Source organism: Dipodomys merriami, unplaced genomic scaffold, assembly GCF_024711535.1.
Source record: "Dipodomys merriami isolate MVZ:Mamm:240054 unplaced genomic scaffold, mDipMer1.0.p SCAF_58, whole genome shotgun sequence".
NCBI classification, from domain to species: Eukaryota; Metazoa; Chordata; class Mammalia; order Rodentia; family Heteromyidae; genus Dipodomys; species Dipodomys merriami.
This window is the reverse complement of record NW_027206157.1, coordinates 3,080,270-3,102,179: the sequence shown is the minus strand read 5'-3', so window position 1 is coordinate 3,102,179 and position 21,910 is coordinate 3,080,270.

Below are 21,910 nucleotides of genomic sequence, written 5' to 3'. Positions count from 1 at the left end.
AACCCTCACGCTCAGCCTAGCCCTCACCCGAAGCCTAACCCTAAACCTAATCCTCATCCTAACCCTAACCCTCACCCTAACCCTAACACTCACCATGACCCTCACCCTCGCCCTAACCCTAAACCTAACCCTCATCCTAATCCTAACCCTCACCCTAACAATAACACTCACCCTGACCCTGACCCTCACCCTCACCCTAAACCTAAACCCAACCCTCACCATAACCCTCAACGGAACCCTAACCCTAACCCTCAACCTCACCCTAATCCTCACCCTAACCCTTACCCTCACCCTAACCCTAAACTAACCCCTAACCCTAACCCTAAACATAACCCTCACACTAACCCTAACCCTCACCATAGACCTCACCCTACACCTACCCCTAACCATCATCCTAACCCTAACCATAACCCTAACCCTCACCCTCACCCTAACCCTAAGCCTAAATCTCACATTAACCCAAACTCTCACCCTCACCCTAACTCTAACCCTAACCCTAACCCTCATCATTAACCCAAACCCAAACCTCACAGTCACCTTCAACATAACCCTAACACTAACGCTAATACTAAACATAACCCCCACTCTCAGTCTCACCCTAAACCTAACCCTAACACTAACCCTGACCCTAAACCTAACCCTCACCGTCACCCTCACCCTAATCCTTACCCTAACCCTTAGGCACACCCTAAACCTAACCCTAACCCTAACCCTCACCCTAACCCTAAAACTAACCCTCACCCTAACCCTAACCCTCAACCTCACCCTCACCCTCAGCCTAAACCAAACCCTAACCCTAAGCGTAGCCCTATCCCTCACCCTCACCCTCACCCTAACTCTAACCCTAACCCTAACCCTCATCCTAACTCTAACGCTAAAACTAAACCTAACCCTTACCCTAGCCCTCACACTAACACTAACACTACCCATAACCCTAACCCTCACCTTAACCCTAAACCTAACCCTCACCCTAAACCTAAACCTAAACCTAACCAGCACGCTCACCCTAGCCCTCACCCTAACAGTATTCCTAATCCTAACCCTCACCCTAAACCTAACCTTCAACCTAACCCTAAACCTCATCCTCAAACTCCCCCTAACCTCACCCTAACCCTAACATTAACCGTAACCCTCTCCATAACCCTCACCATAACCCTACGCTTAACCCTAATCCTGACCCTAACCTTCTCCCTCCCGCTCACCCTCACCCTCACCCTCAGACCAACCCTAAACCTAATCCTAATCCTAACACTAACCCTCATTCTCACCCTCACCCTAAACCTAACCCTAACCCTAAACCTCACCCACACCCTCACCCTCACCCTCACCTTCAACCTACCTAAGCCTAACCCTCACTCTAACACTAACCCTAACCCTAACCCTCACACTAAACATAACCCTCAACCTAACCATAAACCTACCCCTCTAACCCTCACCCTAACCCTAACCCTAATCTTCTCCATATCGCTAAATCTAACCCTAACCCTCACCCTCACCCTAGCCCTCAGCCTAACCCTGACCCTAAACCTAAACCTCACCCTCACACTAACCCTCAGCCTAACCCTAACACTCACTCTGACCCTAACCCTCATCCTAAGCTTAACCTAATCATAAACCTCACCATAACCCTCACCCTAACCGTAATCCTAACACTAACACTCAGCCTACGCCTCACCCTAACTCTAACACTAACACTTAGACTCACCCTAACCCTCACCCTAAACTTTTCTCTCACTCTAACCCTCACACTAACCCTAAACCTCACACTAGCCCTCACCCTACCCCTCACCCTAACAAAGATCCTCACACTAAACCTAAACCTAAACCTAACTATCACCCTCTGTCTAACAATAAACCTAAACCTAATCCTAACCCCTTCCCTAACACTCACCCTGACCCTCACCCTCACCTAACCCTCACTCTATGCCTTACCCTCACGCTAAACTTCACCCTAAACCTAACCCTCATGGTAACCCTCACACTAACCGTAACCCTTACCCCATCCCTCAACCTATCCCTAACCCTAACCATCATTCTAACACTAACCCTAACGCTAAACCTAACCCTCAACCTCACCCAAACCTTCACCCTCACCCTCACCCTTATTCTAACCCTAATCCTAACCCTAACCCTCACCCTCACCCTAAATCTAACCCTAACCCAAACCTAACCCTCACCCTAACTCTAACACTAACCCAACCCCAAACCTCACCTTCACATTAATCCTCACCCTATCCCTAACACTCAACCACACCCTATCCCGAACACTCAACCGAACCCTCACACTCACCCTCACCCTAAACATCACCCTAAACTGAACACTCACCTTAACCTTAAACCCCAACCTCACCCTCACCCTCACCCTAATCCGAACACTCAACCTAACGCTAACCCGAAACCAAACCCTCACCCTAACCCTAACACTAACCCTAACCATCACCCAAACCCTATCCCTCAACCTAACGCTAAACCTAACCCTCACTGTCACCCTAACCTTAATCCTAACCCTAACCCTCACCCTAATCCTAACCCAAACACTCACCCTCACCCTAACCCTCACCATCACCCTATCCCTCACCCTAAATCTAACCCTCAACCACACCCTAACCCTCACAATCACCCAATTACTCAGCCTCACACTAACCCTCACCCTGGCCCTAAACATCACCTTAACCCTAACCCTAACCCTCACACTGAACCTAACCCGACACCTCAGCCTAACTCTGACCCTAAGCCTAATCCTAACCCTAATCCTCTCACTATCCATAACCCTAACCCTAAACCTCAACCCCAATCTAGCCCTCACCCTAACCCTCACCCTGACCCTAACCCTCAAACTAACCCTAACCCTCACCCTAACCTTACCTCTCACCCTGACCCTAAACCTCACCCTAACTCTAACCCAAACCCTCATCCTATCACTCACCACAACCGTAACCCTAAACCTAACCCTCACCCTACTTGTCAACCTTACCCTAAACCTAAACTTAACCCTCACCCTCACCCTAAACCTCACCTCAACCCTTACCAAGACCCTATTCCACACCCTAACTCTAACCCTCACCCTAACCCTAAACCTCACCATAAATCTCCCACTAACCCTAACCCTCACCCTCACATTAACCCTCAACCTAACCCTTAACCTCACCCTAACCCCAACCCTAACCCTAATCCTCACTCTAACCCTAACACGAAAAGTAACCCTAACCTACAACCTAACCCTCACCTTCACCTGCACTCTCGCCCTAACTTAACCCTCACCCTCAACTTAAACATCACCCTAACCTTAACTCTAAGCCTAATCCTAATCCTAACCAACACCCTAACCCAAACCCTCACCCTAACCATCACCGTCACCCTAATCCTCACCCTAATCATAACACTAACCCTTCCCTAACCCAAATCCTCACCCTCTACTCACCCACACCCTAATCCTAAACCTCAACCTAGCACTCACCCTAACCCTAACCCTAACCTTAACCCTAAACCTAAATCCAACCCTTACCCTCACCCTCACCCCCCAGCTCACCCTAACCATAAACCTAACCCTATTCCTAACCCTAAACCAACCCTCTCCCTCACCCTAACCCTAACACTCACCTTAACCCTAACCCTCACTCTAACCCTAATCCTGACCCTCACCCTAACACTAACACTCACACTGAACCTATCCATACCCATCAGCCTAAACCTCACCATAACTCTAACCCTAACCCTAATCCTCTCCTTATACCTAAAACCAACAATAACCCTCAACATAAATCTAGTCCTCACCCTAATGCTAACCCTAAACCTAACCCTCACCCTAACAGTAACCCTCACCCTGACCCTCTAACTCACCTTAACCCTAAACATATCCCTCACCCTCAACCTAGAACTCACCTGAACCCTTACCCTCACCCTAACTTAAACCCTAACCCTAAACCTCACAGTAAACCTCACCCTGAACTTAACTCTAACGCTACAACTCAGCCCAGCCCTCACCCTCACCCTAACGCTAATTCCAACCCTCACCCTAAACCTCAACCTAACCCTAACAATCACCCACACCTTAACCTTTACCCTCACTAGAACCCCTACCCTAACCCTCACCTTAACCCTCACCCTAACCCTAAACATCACCCACACCCTAAACCTCACTCTAACCTTCACCCTAAACTTAACCCTAAATCTAACCCTCACCCAACGCTTCACCCTAACACTAACCCTTACACTTACCTTCACCCTAACCCTCACCCTAAACCTTACCCTCACCCTAACCCTCACCCTAACCCTTACCCTAACCGTAAACCTCACCCTAACACTCACCCTAATCCTAACTCTAACCCTAAACTTAACCCTAACCCTCAACTTAACCGTAAGCCTCAACCTATCCCTAACCCTGACTGTCACCCTAACCCTAACACTAACCCTAACCCTCACACTAACCCTCACCCTAGCCCTAACACTAACCCTCACCCTCACCCTCAGCCTAACCCTAAACCTAAACCTAATCAACCTAATCATAAGCCTAACCCTCACCCTAACACTAACTCTGATCCTATGCCTTACCCTAACCCTAACCCGAACCCAAACAGTCACCCTAACCTTCACCGTAACCCTAATTCTCACCCTAAACATAACACTAACCCTTCCCTAACCCAAAACCTCACTTTCTCCCTCACCTTCACCCTAAACCTAACCCCTAACCTAGCCCTTACGCTAACCCTAACCCTAAACTTAACCCTAACCCTAAAGCTAAACCTAACCCTCACACCCACCCTCACACACAAGCTCACCCTAAAACCTAATCCTAAACCTAACCCTCACCCTCACCCTCACCCTAACCATAACCCTCACCTTAACCCTAACCCTCACCCTAACCCTAAAACTAATCCTCTCCCTTTCCCTAACCATAACCGTAACCCTCACCCTCACACTAGCCCTCACCCTAAGCCTAACCCTAAACCTAACCCTCATCCTAACCCTAACCCTCACCCTAACCCTGACACTCACCCTGACGCTCACCCTCATCCTAACGCTCTCCCTAATCCTTACCCTTACCCTCACCAGAACCCTCACCCTAACCCTAAACCTAACCCTCAAAATAACCCTCACCCTAACCCTAAACCTTAAACCAACCCTCATCATAAACTTTACCCGAACCCTAACCCTAATTCTTAACCTCACGCTAATCCTCAACCTAACACTCACCCTCACCCTAACCCTAAACTAAACCCTAACCCTAACCCTAAACCTAACGATCACACTAATCCTAACCCTCACCATAGACCTCACCCTACCCCTAACCCTAACCCTCATCCTAACCCTAACCCTAAGCCTAAACCTCACCCTCACCCTAACCCAACGCCTAAACCTCAACCTAACCCAAACCGTCACCCTCAGTCTAACCCTAAACCTAACCCTAATCCTAAACCTAACCTTCACCCTCACCCTAACTCTAACCCAAACCCAACCTTAACCCTCACTCTAACTCTAAACCTAAACCAAACCAAAACCTCACCATCATCCTATCCCTCACCCTAACCTTAACCTAAACCAGACACTAACCCTGACCATCACCCGAACCCTCACGCTCACCCTCTCCCTCACCCTAAGGCGAACCCTCACCCTCACCCTAAGCCTCACCCTAAACCTCACCCTAAACCTAATCCTAACCCAAAACCTCACCTTCACCGTCACCCTAAACCTAATCCTAAACATAAACCTAACCCAAACTCTAACCCTCACACTAAACCTAATCCTCACCCTAATCCTAACCCTTAACTTAAACCTCACTCTAACCCTCTACCTGTTACCCTCACGCTAACACTAACTCTTATCCTAATCCTACCCCTCACACTAAACCTAACCCTCACCCTAACCCTAATTCTAACCGCAACCCTAACCCTCACCCCAACCTCAACCTCACCCTCAGCCTAACCTAACCCTAACACTTATCATAAATCTAACCCCCACCCTCAGTCTCACCCTAATTCTAACCCTAACCCTAAACTCACCCTAACCCTAAACCTAACCCTAAACCTCACCCTAAACCTAAGCCTAAACCTAACACTCACCCTGATCCTAGCCCTCACCTTAAACCTATTCCTAACCCTAACTCTCACCCTAAACTTAACCTTCAACCTAACCCTAACGCTCATCCTTAAATTTCCCCTAACCCTCACCCTAACCATAACACAAACATTAATCCTATCCCTCACCCTAACCCTCACCATAACCCTAAGCTTAACCCTAACCGTAACCCTAACCCTCACCCTAACTCTCACCCTAACAGTAACCCTGACCCTAACCCTAACCCTTACTCTAACCCTCACCCTGACCCTAACCTTAACCCTCACCCTAACCCTCACCCTCACCATCACCCCCACCCTAACCCTTACCGTAACTCTTAGACTCACCTTAAACCTAACCCTAACCCTAAACCTCACCCTAGCCCTAACCCTCAACCTCACCGTCACCCTAAGCCTAAACCTAACCCTAACCCTAATCCTAAACCTATCCCTCACCCTCACCTTCACCCTAACTCTAACACTAAACCTAACCCTCACCCTAACTCTAACACTAAAACTAATCCTGACCCTCACCCTAGCCCTCACCCTAACCCTAACCCTACCCCTAAACCTAACACTCACCTTAACCCTAACCCTAACCCTCACACTAAACCTAACCCTCATCCTCACCCTAGCCTTCACCCTAACCCTATTCCTAACCCTAACCCTCACCCTAACCCTAACCTTCAACCTAACCCTAACCCTCACCCTCAAACTCCCCCTAGCCTCACCCTAACCCTAACATTAAACCTAACCCTCTCCATAACCCTCACCATAACCCTAAGCTTAACCCTAATCCTTACCCTAACCCTCACCTTCTCCCTCACCCTCACCCTAACCCTAAACCTAACCCTAGCCCTAAACCTTCACATCAGCCTCACCCTTACCCTAACCCTAATGCTGACCCTAACCCTTACCTTCACCCTAACCCTCACCCGAACCCTTACCCTCACCCTCACCCAAAACATCACACTAACCCTAAACCTCAATCTAACCCTAAACTGAACCATCAACATAACACTCACCTCACTCTCAGCCAAACATTAACCCTAACACTAATCCTAAACCTAACCCTCACCCTCACCCTAACACTCACCTTAACCATCACCCTCAAACTCACCCTATATCTAACCCTAACCATAACCCTCACCATAACCCTAAACTTCACGCTAACCTTAACCGTAACCCTCACCCTCACCCTCATCCTAACCCTAAGCCTAAACCTAAACCTAACCCTCACACTTATTCTATCCCTCACCCTCACCCTAACCGTAAACCTCCCCCTCACCTTCAACTTCACCATAACCCTCAGCCTAACCCTAACCCTAATCCTAATCCTAACCCAACCCTCACTCTCACCCTCACCCTAAACCTAATCCTAACCTTAAACCTCCCCCTCCCCCACCCCTGCCCCTCCCTCTACCCCTAACCATAAGGTCACCCTAATCCTCATCCTAACCCTAATCCTAACCCTAATCCTAACCCTCCCTCTCTCCCTCCCCGGTCCCTATGCCTAACCCGAATCCTAATGCTAATCCTAATGCTAACCCTCACACTCACACTCACCCTAAACCTAAACCTAACCATAAACCTCAACCTCACCCTCACCCTCACCCTTATGATAACAATAACCTTAACCTTAAGCCTAACCCTCACCCTAACACTAACCCTGACCTTAACTCTCACACTAAACCTAACCCTCAAACTAACCCTAAACCTACCCCTCAGTCTAACACTCACCCTAACCCTAAGGCTAACCCTAAGCCTCCCCATATCCCGAACTCTAACCTTAATCCTCACCCTCACCCTAGCCTTCAAACTAACCCTCACCCTAAACCTAAACCTCACCCTAACCCTAACACTCACCCTAACCCTAACACTCACCCTGATCCTAACCCTAATCCTAACCTTAACCCTAACCCTAACCCTAACCATAATCCTCATCCTAAACATAACCCTAACACTAATACTCACCCTATGTCTCACCCTCACCCTAACCCTAACTCTCACCCTCAGCGTAACACTCACCCTAACTTTTACCCTCACCCTAACCCTCACCCTAACGCTAACCCTAACCATCATGCTAACCCTCACCTTAACACTAATCCTTATCCTAACCCACACCATCACCCTTGCCCTAATCCTCACACTCACCCTAAACCTCACCCTATCCCTAACCCTAACCCTTAACCTCACTCTAAACCTAACACTCACCCTGACCCTAACACTAACCCTCACACTAACCCTAACCATCACCCACACTCTAACCTTGACCCTCAGCAGAACCCCCAACCTAACCCTCACCCTAACCTTCACCCTAACCATAACCATCAGCCACACCCTAAACTTCACCATCAAAAGAAACCCCACCCTAACCCTCACCCTAACCTTCACCCTAATCATAACCCTAACTCTAAACCTAACCCTCACCCAACGCCTCACCCTAACACTAACCCTTAAATTAACCCTAACCCTAAACCTAAACCTAACCCTAACCCTAACCGTAAACCTCCCCCTAACCCTAAACCTAACCCTAACCCTCACCCTAACTGTCACACTAACCCTAACACTAACCCTAACACTAAACCTAAACCTCCCACTCACCCTCACACTCAAGCTCACCCTAAACCTAATCCTAAACCTTATTCTAACCCGAACCCTCATCCTCACCCTCGCCCGAACCCTAACCATCACCTTAATCCTAAGCCTTACCAACCCTAACTCTCACACTCACCCTAACCCTAACCCTAACCCTCAACCTAAACTTCACCCTAAACCTAACACTAACCCTCACCCTCACCCTCAGTCTAACCCTAACCCTAATCCTAACCCTAAACCTAACCCTCACACTAACCCTCACCCTAAACCTAAACCTAAACCTAACCCTCCTCCTACTCAAACTCACCTTCACCCTAACCCTAACAATAATCCTAACCCTAACCCTAACGTTAATCCTAACCCTAACCCTATCCCTCTCCCTAACCCTTACCCTTACCCTAAATATCACCTTAAACTTAACTATGATCCTAACCTGAACCCTAACGCTAACCCTAACCCAAACACTCAACATAACCTTCAAGGTAAGCCTAATACTAACCCTAAACATAACACTAACCCTTCCCTAACACAAACCCTCACCCTCACCCTCACTCTCACCCTAACCCTCAGCCTCAACCTGGCCTTCACCCTAAACATAACCCTAAACTTAACCCTAACCCTAAACCTAACCCTCACTCTCACCCTCACACTCAAGCTCACACTAAACCTAACCCTCACCCTAATCCTAAACTAACACTCCGCCTCACGCTCAGCCTAACCCTAACCCTAATCCTAATCCTAAACCTAACCTTCACCCTCACCCTCACCCTAACCCTAACCCTAACCCTCACCCTCAAACCCACCCTCACCCTAACCCTAACAATAACCACAGCACTAAACCTAACCCTCACCCTAACCCTCACCCTAAGCCTAACCCTCACCCTTACCCTCACCCAAACCCTTAGACTCACCCTAACCCTAATCCTAACCCAACCCCCAAACTAACCCTAACACTCACCCTATCCCTAACCCTACCGCTCACCCTAACCCTAACCCTCACCCTAACCCTAACCCGAACCCTCACCCTCTCACTAACCCTCCCCATCACTCTAACCCTCACCCTAACCCTAACCCTCACACACAACCTAACCCAAACCCTCACCCTAAGCGTCACTGTCACCCTAATCCTCACCCTAAACATAAAACTAACCCTTCTTAACCCAAACCCTCACTCTCTCCCTCAGCCTCAACCTAACCCTCACCCACAACCTAGCACTCACCCTAAACCTAACCCTAACCTTACCCCTAACCCTAAACCTAACCCTCACCCTCACACTCACACTAAAGTTCACCCAAACCCTAATCCTAACCCTAACCCTCACCCTCAATCTCACCCTATGCCTAAACCTCAACTTAACCCTAACCCTCACCTAACCCAAACCCTGACCCTAACCCTATCCCTCACCCTAATATTAACACTAATCTTCACACTCAACCTCAGCCTAAAAATAATCCTAATCCTAATCCTAACCCTAACCCTCACTCTCTCCCTCACCCTAAACCTATCCCTAACGCTAAACCCCACCCTCACCCTCACCCTCACCCTAACATTAACCCTAACCCTAACCCTCACACTGAACCTAACCCTACACCTCAGCCTAACATTCACCCGAACCCTAATCCTCTATCTATCCCTAACCCTATCACTCAACCACAATCTAGCCCTCACCCTATCCTTCACCCTGATCATAACTCTCACCCTAAACCTAATCCTCACCCTAACCTTAAACCTCCCCCTGACCCTAACACTAACCGTAACCCTAACCCTAACCCTCACCCTAACACTCACCTTAACCGTAACCTCAAACCTAACCCTCACCCTACGCCTCAAACTTTCCCTAAAACTAACCTTAAACCTCACCCTCAACCGAATACTAAACCTAACCCTTACCCTTACCATATCCTTCACCCTAACACTAACTCTAACCCTAACCCTCACGCTAACCCTCAACCTAACCCTAAACCTCACCATAACTATTAGCCTAACCCTAAACCTAAACTTAACCCTAACCCTAAACCTAACCCTCACTCTCACCCTCACACTCAAGCTCACACTAAACCTAACCCTCACCCTAAACCTAAACTAACCCTCAGCCTCACGCTCAGCCTAAACCTAACCCTTATCCTAATCCTAAACCTAACCCTCACACTCACCCTCACCCAAACCCTTAGACTCACCCTAACCCTAATCCTAACCCAACCCCCAAACTAAACCTAACACTCACCCTAACCCTAACCCTACCGCTCACCCTAACCCTAACCCTCACCCTAACCCTAACCCTAACCCTCACCCTCTCACTAACCCTCCCCATCACTCTAAACCTCACCCTAACCCTAACCCTCACACACAACCTAACCCAAACCCTCACCCTAAGCATCACTGTCACCCTAATCCTCACCCTAAACATAAAACTAACCCTTCTTAACCCAAACCCTCACTCTCTCCCTCAGCCTCAACCTCACCCTCACCCACAACCTAGCACTCACCCTAAACCTAACCCTAACCTTACCCGTAACCCTAAACCTAACCCTCACCCTCACACTCACACTAAAGTTCACCCAAACCCTAATCCTAAAACTAACCCTCACCCTCACCCTCACCCTATCCCTAAACCTCAACTTAACCCTAACCCTCACCTAACCCAAACCCTGAACTTCACCCTATCCCTCACACTAACAATAACACTAATCCTCACACTCACCCTCACCCTAAACCTAATCCTAATCCTGATCCTAACCCTAACCCTCACTCTCTCCCTCACCCTAAACCTAACCCTAACCCTAAACCCCACCCTCACCCTCACCCTCACCCTAAAACTAAACCTAACCCTAACCCTCACATTGAACCTAACCCTACAACTCAGCCTAACCTTCACCCGAACCCTAATCCTCTATGTATCCCTAACCCTAACCCTAACCCTCAACCCCAATCTAGACCTCACCCTATCCCTCACCCTGATCATTACTCTCACCCTAAACCTAACCCTCACCCTAACCCTAAACCTCCCCCTTACCCTAACACTAACCGTAACCCTAACCCTAACCCTCACCCCAACACTTACCCTAACCGTAACCTTAAAACTAACCCTCACCCTACGCCTCAAACTTTCCCTAAAACTAACCTTAAACCTCACCATCAACCGAACCCTAAACCTAACCCTTACCATTACCATATACCTCACCCTAATACTAACTCTAACCCTAACCCTCACGCTAACCCTGAACCTAACCCTAAACCTCACCATAACCCTCACCCTAACCCTAACTATCACCCTCACACTAAACCTCAACCTAACCCTTAACCTTACCATAACCCTAAACTTAACCCTAACACTCACACTAACCCTAAACCTCACCCTAAACCTAAACCTACCCCTCAACCTAAGCCTCATCCTAACCCTAACCCTAACCCTCACCCTAACACTAACCCTACCCCACACCCTAACCCACACCCTAACCCACACCCTAACCCTCACCTTCACCCGAATTCTCACCCTAACCTAACCCTCACCCTCACCTTAAACCTCACCCTATCCCTCAGCCTAAACCTAACCCTAAACCTATCCCTCACACACACCTTCACACTCAAGCTCAACCTAACCCTAATCCTAACACTAATCCTCACCCTAACACTCACCCTCACCCTCACCCTAACACCAACCCTCACCTTAACCCTAACCCTAACCCTAACCCTCAGCCTAAACCTCACCCTAACCCTAACCCTAATCCTCTCCCTATACCTAACCCTAAACCTAATCCTCAACATCATTCTAGCTCTCACCATAACGCTAAGCCTAAACCTAACCCTCACCCTAACCCTAACCCGAACCCTAACCCTGACACTAACCCTCACCAGAACCCTAACCCTAACCCTCACCCTAACCCTCACCCGAACTTTTAACCTCACCCTAACCCTAACACTAAACCTAACACTAAAGCTCACAGGAAATCTCAACCTCAACTTAACCCTAACCCTACAACTCAGCCTAACCCTCACCCTCACCCTAACCTTCAACCTAAACCTAACCATCATCCACATCCTAAACTTTACCCTCACCAGAACCCCTACCCTAACACTAAACCTTACCCTAACCTTCACCCTAAGCATTACCCTAAAATTTACCCTCACCCTAACCCTCAACTTAACCCTAAGCCTAAGCGTAAACCTCACCCTAAACTGCACAGTAACCCTAACCATAACCCCAAACCTCACCCTAACCCTCACCCTAACCCTAACTCTAAACCTAAACCTAACCCTAAACCTAACCCAAACACTCACCCTAATCCTCACCCTAAACATAACACTAACCCTTTTTTAACCCAAACCCTCACACTCTTCTCACCCTCACCCTAACCCTTACCCTCAAACTAACCCTCACCCTAACCCTAAACCTAACCTTAACCCTAACATTAAAGCTAACCCTCACACTCACACTTACACTCAAGCTCACCCGAAAACTAATCCTAAAACTAATCCTAAGTGTAACCCTCAACCTCACACTCACCCTAACCCTAAACCTCACCTTAACCCTAAACCTCACCCTAAACCTAACCCTGACCCTCACACTAACTCTAACACTAACACTAACCCTCACCCTAACCCTCACCATAAACCTAACAATAATGCTCACGCTCCCCCTCATCCTACCCCAAACCATAATCCTAATCCTAAACATAACCAACACACTCACCCTCACCCTATACCTACCCCTTACCCTAAGCCTCCCCCTCCACCTCAAACTCACCCTCAACCTCAACCTAACCCTAAACCTAATCCTCCCCCTCCAACTCAAACTCACGCTCAACCTCACCCTAACCCTAACCCTCACCCTAACCCTCACACTAACCTTAACCCTCACCCTAACACTTAGACTCACCCTAACCCTAAACCTCACCCTCTTGTTAACCCTAACTGTCACCCTAACATTAACCCTAACCCTAACCCTCACACAGAACCTAACCCTACACCTCAGCTTAAACCTCACCCTCACCCTAACCCTAACACTAAGCCTCTCCCTAGCCCTAACCCTAACCCTAAACCTCAAACTCAATCTAGCCCTCACCCTAACCCTAACACTAAAACTAACCCTCACCCTAACCCTCACCCTGACCCTAACCCTCACCCTAACCCTAACCCTAAACGTAAACCTCACCCTAAACCTCACCCTAACACTAACCCTAACCGTAAACCTCACCGTAACACTAACCCTCACCCTAAACCTCAAACTCACCCTCAAATTCAAGCTCAACCTAACCCTAATCCTAAACCTAATCCTACCCCTAACCCTAACACTTACCCATACCCTAACCCTAAACCTCACCTTAACCCTAACCCTCGCCCTAACCCTAACCCTGACCTTCACCCTAAACCTAACCCTAACCCTAACCCTTACCCTAACCGTAACCCTCACCCTCACCCTCACCCTCACCCTAACCCTAAACCTAACCCTCACCTTAACCTCACCCTCACCCTCAGCCTAATCCTAATCCTAACGCTAATCCTAACCCTAACCCTCACCCTCACCTTAACCCTAATCCTAAACCTAACTCATACCCTAACCCTAAACCGAATATTATCCCTAACCCTCATCCTTACCCTCACCCTAACACTCACCCTAATCGTAACCCTCACCTTCACACTTACCTTCAACCTAACCCTAAACATAACCCTCACCCTAACCCTCACCCTAATACTCAAGCTAACCCTAACACTAAATCTCAACCAAAACCTCACCCTAACCCTTACCCTCACCCTAACCCTAACCCTAACCCTAACTCTCACATTAAACCTAACTTTCACCCTAACCCTAACACTAAACCTCACCCCAACCCTAAACCTAAGCCTAACCCTCACCCTCACCCTAGACCTCACCCTAAACCTAATCTTAACCCTAATCCTATCATTAATCCTATCTCTCACCCTAAACCTGACCCTTACCCTAACCCTAACCCTAACCCTCACCCTAAACCTAACAATAACGCTCACCCTCAACCTCAGCCTAACCCTAACCCTAATCCTAATCCTAAACCTAACCCTCACACTCACCCTCACCCTATACCTAACCCTTACCCTAACCCTCCCCCTCCCCCTCAAACTCACCCTCACCCTAACCCTAATCCTAACCCTCAACGTAACCCTCACCCTAACCCTAACGCTCACCCTCACCCTCATCCAAACCCTTAGACTCACCCTAACCCTAAACCTAACTTAACCCTCAAACTAACCATAACCTTCACCCTAACCCTATGACTCACCATTAGCCTCATCCTATCCCTAACCCTAACCCTAAGACTAACCCTAACCCTAACCCTCAGACTGACCCTAACCCTCACCGTAACGCTAACACTAACAATAAACGTGACCCTAAACCTCACTCTAACCCTAACCCTAACCCTAACTCTCACACTAAACCTACCTTTCACCCTAACCCTTACCCTAACCCTAAACCTAAACCTCACCCTAACCTTAACCATAAGCCTAACACTCACCCTCACCCTAGACCTCACCCTAAACATAATCTTAACCCTAACCCTAACATTAATCCTAACTCTCACCCTAACCCTGACCCTTACAATAACTCTCACCTTAACCCTCACCCTAAAACTAACAATAACTCTCACCCTCACCCTCAGCCTAACCCTAACACTAATCCTAATCCTAAATCTAACCCTAACACTCACCCTCACCCTATACCTAACTCTTACCCTAAGTCTCCCCCTCCCCCTCAAACTTACCCTCACCCTAACCCTAACCCTAACCTTCACCATTACTCTCACCCTAACCCTAACCCTCACCCTCACCCTCATCCAAACCCTTAGACTCACCCTAATCCTAACCCTAACCCTACCCTCAAACTAACCCTAAACCTGAACCTAACCCTAACCCTACCCCTCACCCTAAGGTTCATCTTAACCCTAACACTAACCCTAACACTAAACCTAACCTTAACCCTAACCCTCACACTGAACCTAACCCTACACTTCAGCCTAAACCTCACCCTAAACCTAACCCTAAACCTCTCCCTATACCTAACCCTAAACCTAACCCTCAACATCAATCTAGCCCTCACACTAACGCTAAGCCTAAACCTAAACCTCACCCTAAACCTAACCCTCACCCTAACTGTAACCCTCACCCTGACCCTAACGCTCTCCCTAACCCTAAGCCTAACCCTAACACAAAACCGAACCCTAACCCTAACCCAAACCCTTAACCTCACCCTAACCGCATCCCTAAACCTCACAGTAAATCTCACCCTCGCCTTAACCCTAACAATACAACTCAGCGTAACACTCACCCTCACCCTAACCCTAACCCCAAACTTCACCCTAACCCTCACTCTAACATTAACCATCACCCACACCCTAACCAGAACCCCGACCCTAACCCTCACCCTAAACTTCACCCTAACCCTAACCCTAATCCTAACCCTCAGCCAACGCCTCACCCTAAAACTATCCCTCACCATAACCTTCACCCTAACCCTCATGCTAAAACTTATCCTCACCCTGACCCTCAACCTAACATTAAGCCTAACCGTAAACCTCACCCTGAAACTCACCCTAAAACTAACCCTAACCCTAAACCTCACCCTAAACCTCAACCTAACCCTAACCCTAAACCTAACCCTCACATTCACCCTCACACTCAAGTTCACCCTAACCCTAATCCGAACCCTAAGACTCACCCTCACCCTCACCCTCACCCTCACCCTAACCCTAACCCTCACCTTAACTCTAACCCTCACCCTAACCCTAACCCCTGACCCTCACCCTAACCCGAACCCTAACCCTAACCATAACCCTCACCCTAACCCTCACCCGCACCCTAACACTAACCCTCACCCTCACTCTCAGCCTAAGCCTAAACCTAATCCTAATCCTAAACCTAACCCTCACCCTAAAGCTAAACCAAACCCTAACCCTCACCCTCCCCATCAAACTCACCCTCATCCTAACCCTAACAATAAACCTAACCCTCACCCTCACCCTAAACATCACCCTAACGCTAACTCTGATCCTTACCCTAACCCTAACCCTAAACCTAACCCAAACACTCACCTTAACCTTCACCGTAACCCTAATCCTCACCCTAAACATAACACTAACCCTTCCCTAACCCAAATCCTCACCCTTTCCCTCACCCTCACCCTAAACCTCACCCTTAACCTAGCCCTCAACCTAACCCTAACCCTAACCTTAACCCTAACACTAAACCTAACCCTCACACTCACCCTCACACTCAAGCTCACTCTAAACCTAATCCTAAAGGTAATCCTAAGCCTAACCCTCACCCTCACCCTCACCCTAAGCCTAACCCTCACCTTCACCCTAACCCTGACCCTAACCCTAACCTTAAACCTTACCCTAACACTCACACAAACCCTCACCCTAAACCTAACAATAATGCTCACCCTAACCCTCAGCCTAACCCTAACCCTAATCCTAATCCTAAACCTAACCCTAACACTCACCCTCATCCTATACCTAACCCTGACCCTAAGCCTCCCCCTCCACCGCAAACTCACCCTCACCCTCACCCTAACCCTAACCCTCACCCTGACCGTCACCCTAACCGTAACCCTCACCCGCACCCTTAGACTTACCCTAACCCTAACCCTAACCCAACCCTCAAACTAACCCTAACCCTCACCCGAACCATAAACCTACCTCTCACCCTGAGCCTCATCCTAACCCTAACCCTCACCCGAACCCTAAACCTAACCCTCAACTTCTCGCTATCCGTCCCCTTCACCCTAGCCTTCACCCTAACCCTAAGCCAAACTATAACCCTCAACTTCACCCGAACTCTCACCCTAACCTAAACCTCACCCTCAGCATAAACATTACGCTCACCCTAACTTTGAGCCGAACCATAACCCTAACTCTCACCCTAACCCAAACCTTCACCCTAAAAATTACTACCATCCTAATCCTCACCCTAAATATAACACTAACCCTTCCTTAACCCAACCCTCACACTCTCCCTCACCCTCACCCTAACCCTCACCCTCAACTTAGCCTAACCCTAAACTTACCCCTAAGCCTAAACCTAACCATCACCCTCACCCTCACACTAAAGTTCACCCTAACCCTAATCCTAAACCTAATCCTAACCCTAACCCTCATCCTCACCCTCACCCTAACCCTAATACTGACACTCAACCTAACCCTAACCCTAAACCTAACCCTCAAACTAACCCTCACCCTAACCCTAAAACAAACTCTCACACTCACCCTCAGCCGAACCCTAACCCTAATACAAATCCTAACTGTACCCTAACCCTAACTGTAAACCTCACACTCACCCTCTCCCTCACCCTCACCCTAACCCTAACAATAAACTTAACCCTGACCCTAACTCTAACCCTAACTCTCACCTTAACATTAAGCGTAACCCTAACCCTCACACTGAACCTAACCCTAAACCTCAGCCTAACCCTCACCCTAACCCTAAACCTCACCGTCACCCTAGCCCTCAACTTAACACTAACCCTAAACCTAAACCTCACTCTAATCCTAACCCTAGCCCTCACACTGACACTAAACCTCACCCTAATCCTAACCCTAACCCTCCACCTAACCCTCACCCTAAAACTAACCCTAACCCTAACCCTCATCCTACGCTTCACACTTAACCTAACCCTAAACTTAACCCTTACCCTCACCCTATCCCTCACCCTATCCCTCACCCTAACCCTAACCCTAAACCTAAACCTAACGCTAATCCTCACCCTAACCCTAAACCTCAAAATAACCCTCACCGTAATCCTAACACTCATCCTAACACTAACCCTCACCTTAACGCTTAACCCCACCCTAACCCTAACCCTAACCCTAACACTGACATTCACCCTAAACCTCACCCTAAAACTTACCCTGAACCTATCCCTCACCCTACCCTAACCCTAACCCTAACCTTCACTCTAACCCACACACTAATCCTAACCCTCACCATAACCCTCACTCAAACCCTAAACCTAACCTCATCCTCAACCTAACCCTCAACCTAAACCTTAACCACAACCTAAGCCTAAGCCTAACCCTCACACTAACCCTAACCCTAACCCTCACCCTAACCATAACCCTACCCCTCCCAATAACCGTCATCCTAACCCTAACCCTCACCCTAACACTAACCCTCACCCTCACCCTAACCCCTCAACCTAACCCTAAACGTAAACCTCACCCTAACCCTAAACCTAACCCTCACCCTAACACTAACCCTCACCCTAACTCTCACCCTCACCCTAACCCTAACTCTCACCATATCCCTCACTCTAACGCTTACCCTAAACATAACCCTCACTCTAAAACTAACCCTCACCCTCACACTAACCCTCACCCTCACTCTAACCCTAACCATAACCCTAACCCTCACCCTAACCCTCAACCTAACCATATACCTAAAACTATCCCTCTCCCTACTCCTCACCTTAACCCTAACGCAAAACCTGAGCCTCACACTCACCCTAACACTAACCCTAACCCTCATACTAAACCTAACCCTCACCCTTACCCTAACCCTCACCTTCACCCTAGCCCTAACGCTAATCATCACCCTAATCCTCACCCTAAACCCTCACCCTCACCCTAACCCTAACACTCAACCTAACAATCACCCTCACCCTAACCCTCACCCTAACAGTAAAACACACACCAAACCTAAACCTCATGCTAAACCTAACGCTACACCTCAGCCTAACCCACATACTAACACTAACCCTAACCTTAACACTCAACCTCACCCAAGCTCTCACCCTAACACTAACCCTAACTCTAACCCTCACATTAACGCTAACCCTCACCCTAACCATAAACCTCCCCATGAACCTAACCCTCAGTCTCAAACTAACCCTAACCCTAACCCTTACACTAACTGTAATCCTAACACTAAGCCTCACCTTACGCCTCACCATATCCCAACCCTAACCCTCACCCTCACCCTAACACTCACCCTAACCCTTACCCTCAACACTAAACCTCACCCTAACCCTAACCCTAACCCTCAAATTAAACATAAAACTCACTCTAACCCTAACCGTAACCCTCGCACTAAACCTAACCCTCACGCTAACCCTAAGCCTATACCTCAGCCTAACCTTCACCCTCACACTAACCCTAACCCAAACCCTCACCATAACCTTCACCCTCATCCTAACACTAACCCTCACCCTCAGAATAAACCTAAAACTAACACTACTCCTAACCCTCACTCTCACCCTCACCCTCACCCTAACACTTACCCTAACCCTCACCCTAACCCTAACCCTAATCCTCACCCTCACACTAACCCTCACTGTCACCATAACACTAACCCTAATCCTAACCCTCACCCACAAAATTACCCTCACCCTTACCCTAATCCTTTCCCTAACCTTAACACTAACCCTTACCCTAACCCTAACCCTCACCCTCACCCTCACCCTCACCCAAACCCTCAAGCTCACCCAAGCCCTCACCCTAACGGTAATTCGAAATCTAACCCTAACCTTAACCCTAAACCTCACCCACAACCTAATCCTCACCCGCAACCTAATCCTCACCCTCAGCCTAATCCTAACCCTAACGCTAATGCTAACCCTAACCCTCACCCTAACCCTCACCCTAACACTCACCTTAATCCAAACACAAAACCTCACGCTAACCCTCACCCTAACCCTAAACCTAACACTCACCCTAACACTCACAGTAACACTCAAGCTAACGCTAAACCACACTCTCACCCTAAACATCACCCTAAACCCTAACCATAACCCTAACCCTAATCCTCACAGCAAACCTAACCCTCACCCTAACCCCAACCCTAACGCTCACCCTAACCCTAACCCTAAAACTAACCCTCACCCTCACACTAGCCCTCACCCTAAATCTAATCCTAACCCTAAACCTCACAGTAACCCTAAGCCTAACATGTATCTCATCCCTCACACTAACCCTGACACTTACCCTAAACCTAAACCTAAACATAACCCTCACATTGAGCCTAACCCTCACCCTAACATTAACCCTGATGATCACCCTCACTCTCACCCTAACCCTCAGCCTAAACCTCACCCTAACCCTCACCCTATCCCTAATCCTCACCTTATCCCTAAACCTAACACTCACCCTAACCCTAGACGTCATCCTAACCCTAACCCTCACCCTAACCCTTACCCTGAACCTATCCCTCACCCTAACCCTAACCCTAACCCTAACCTTCACTCTATCCCTCACCCTAATCCTAACCCTCACTCTAACCCTAAACCTAACCCTTACCCTCAACCTAACCCTTAACCACACCCTAAGCCTAAGCCTAAACCTAACCCTAACCCTCAAACTAACCCTAACCCTCACCCTAACCATAACCCTACCCCTCACAATAACCGTCATCATAACCCTAACCCTAACCCTAACACTCACCCTGACCCTAACACTAACCGTACCCCTAACCCTCACCTTAACACAAACCCTCACCCTCACACTCACCCTCACCCTAACTTTAACCCTAACCCAACCCTAACCCTCAACCTCAATTTAACCGTAACCCAACCTGAACCCTCACCCTCACCCTAAACCTCACCCTAACCCTTATCCTCACTCTAAACCTGACTCTAACCCTAAACCTAACCCTCACTCTAATCCTAACCCTAACACTAACACTAACCCTAAACCTAACCCTAACCCTCACTCGAACCTTAACCCTCACCCTCACACCAAACCTAACCCTAACCCTCACCCTAACCCTAAACCTCAGCCTAACCCTAAACTTCAACCTGAACCTTACCCTCGACCTAATACTAACCCTTACCCTAACCCTCACCCAAACCCTCACCCTAAGGGTAAGCCTAACCCTAAGCCTCACCCTATGCCTCACCATAACCCTAAACCTAACCGAGACCCTCTCCCGAGCCCTCACCTTCACACTAACCCTAACCCTAAACCTCACCCTAACCTTCACCCTTATCCTAACACTAACCCTCACCCTCCACTCACCCTCAGACTAAACCTAACCCTAACACTAATGCTAACCATAACCCTCACCCTAACAATAACATTAACCCTAACCCTCACCCTAACCCTAACCTTAACACTCACCCTCACACTAACCCTCACTTTGACCCTAACCATCACCATAATCATAACCCTCACCCCAACCAAAACCCTCACCTCACCCTAATCCTCTCCCTAACCCTCAAAATCACCCAAGCCCTCACCCTAACCATAACTCGAACTCTAAATATCACCCTAACACTAAGCCTCACCCTCAACCTCAC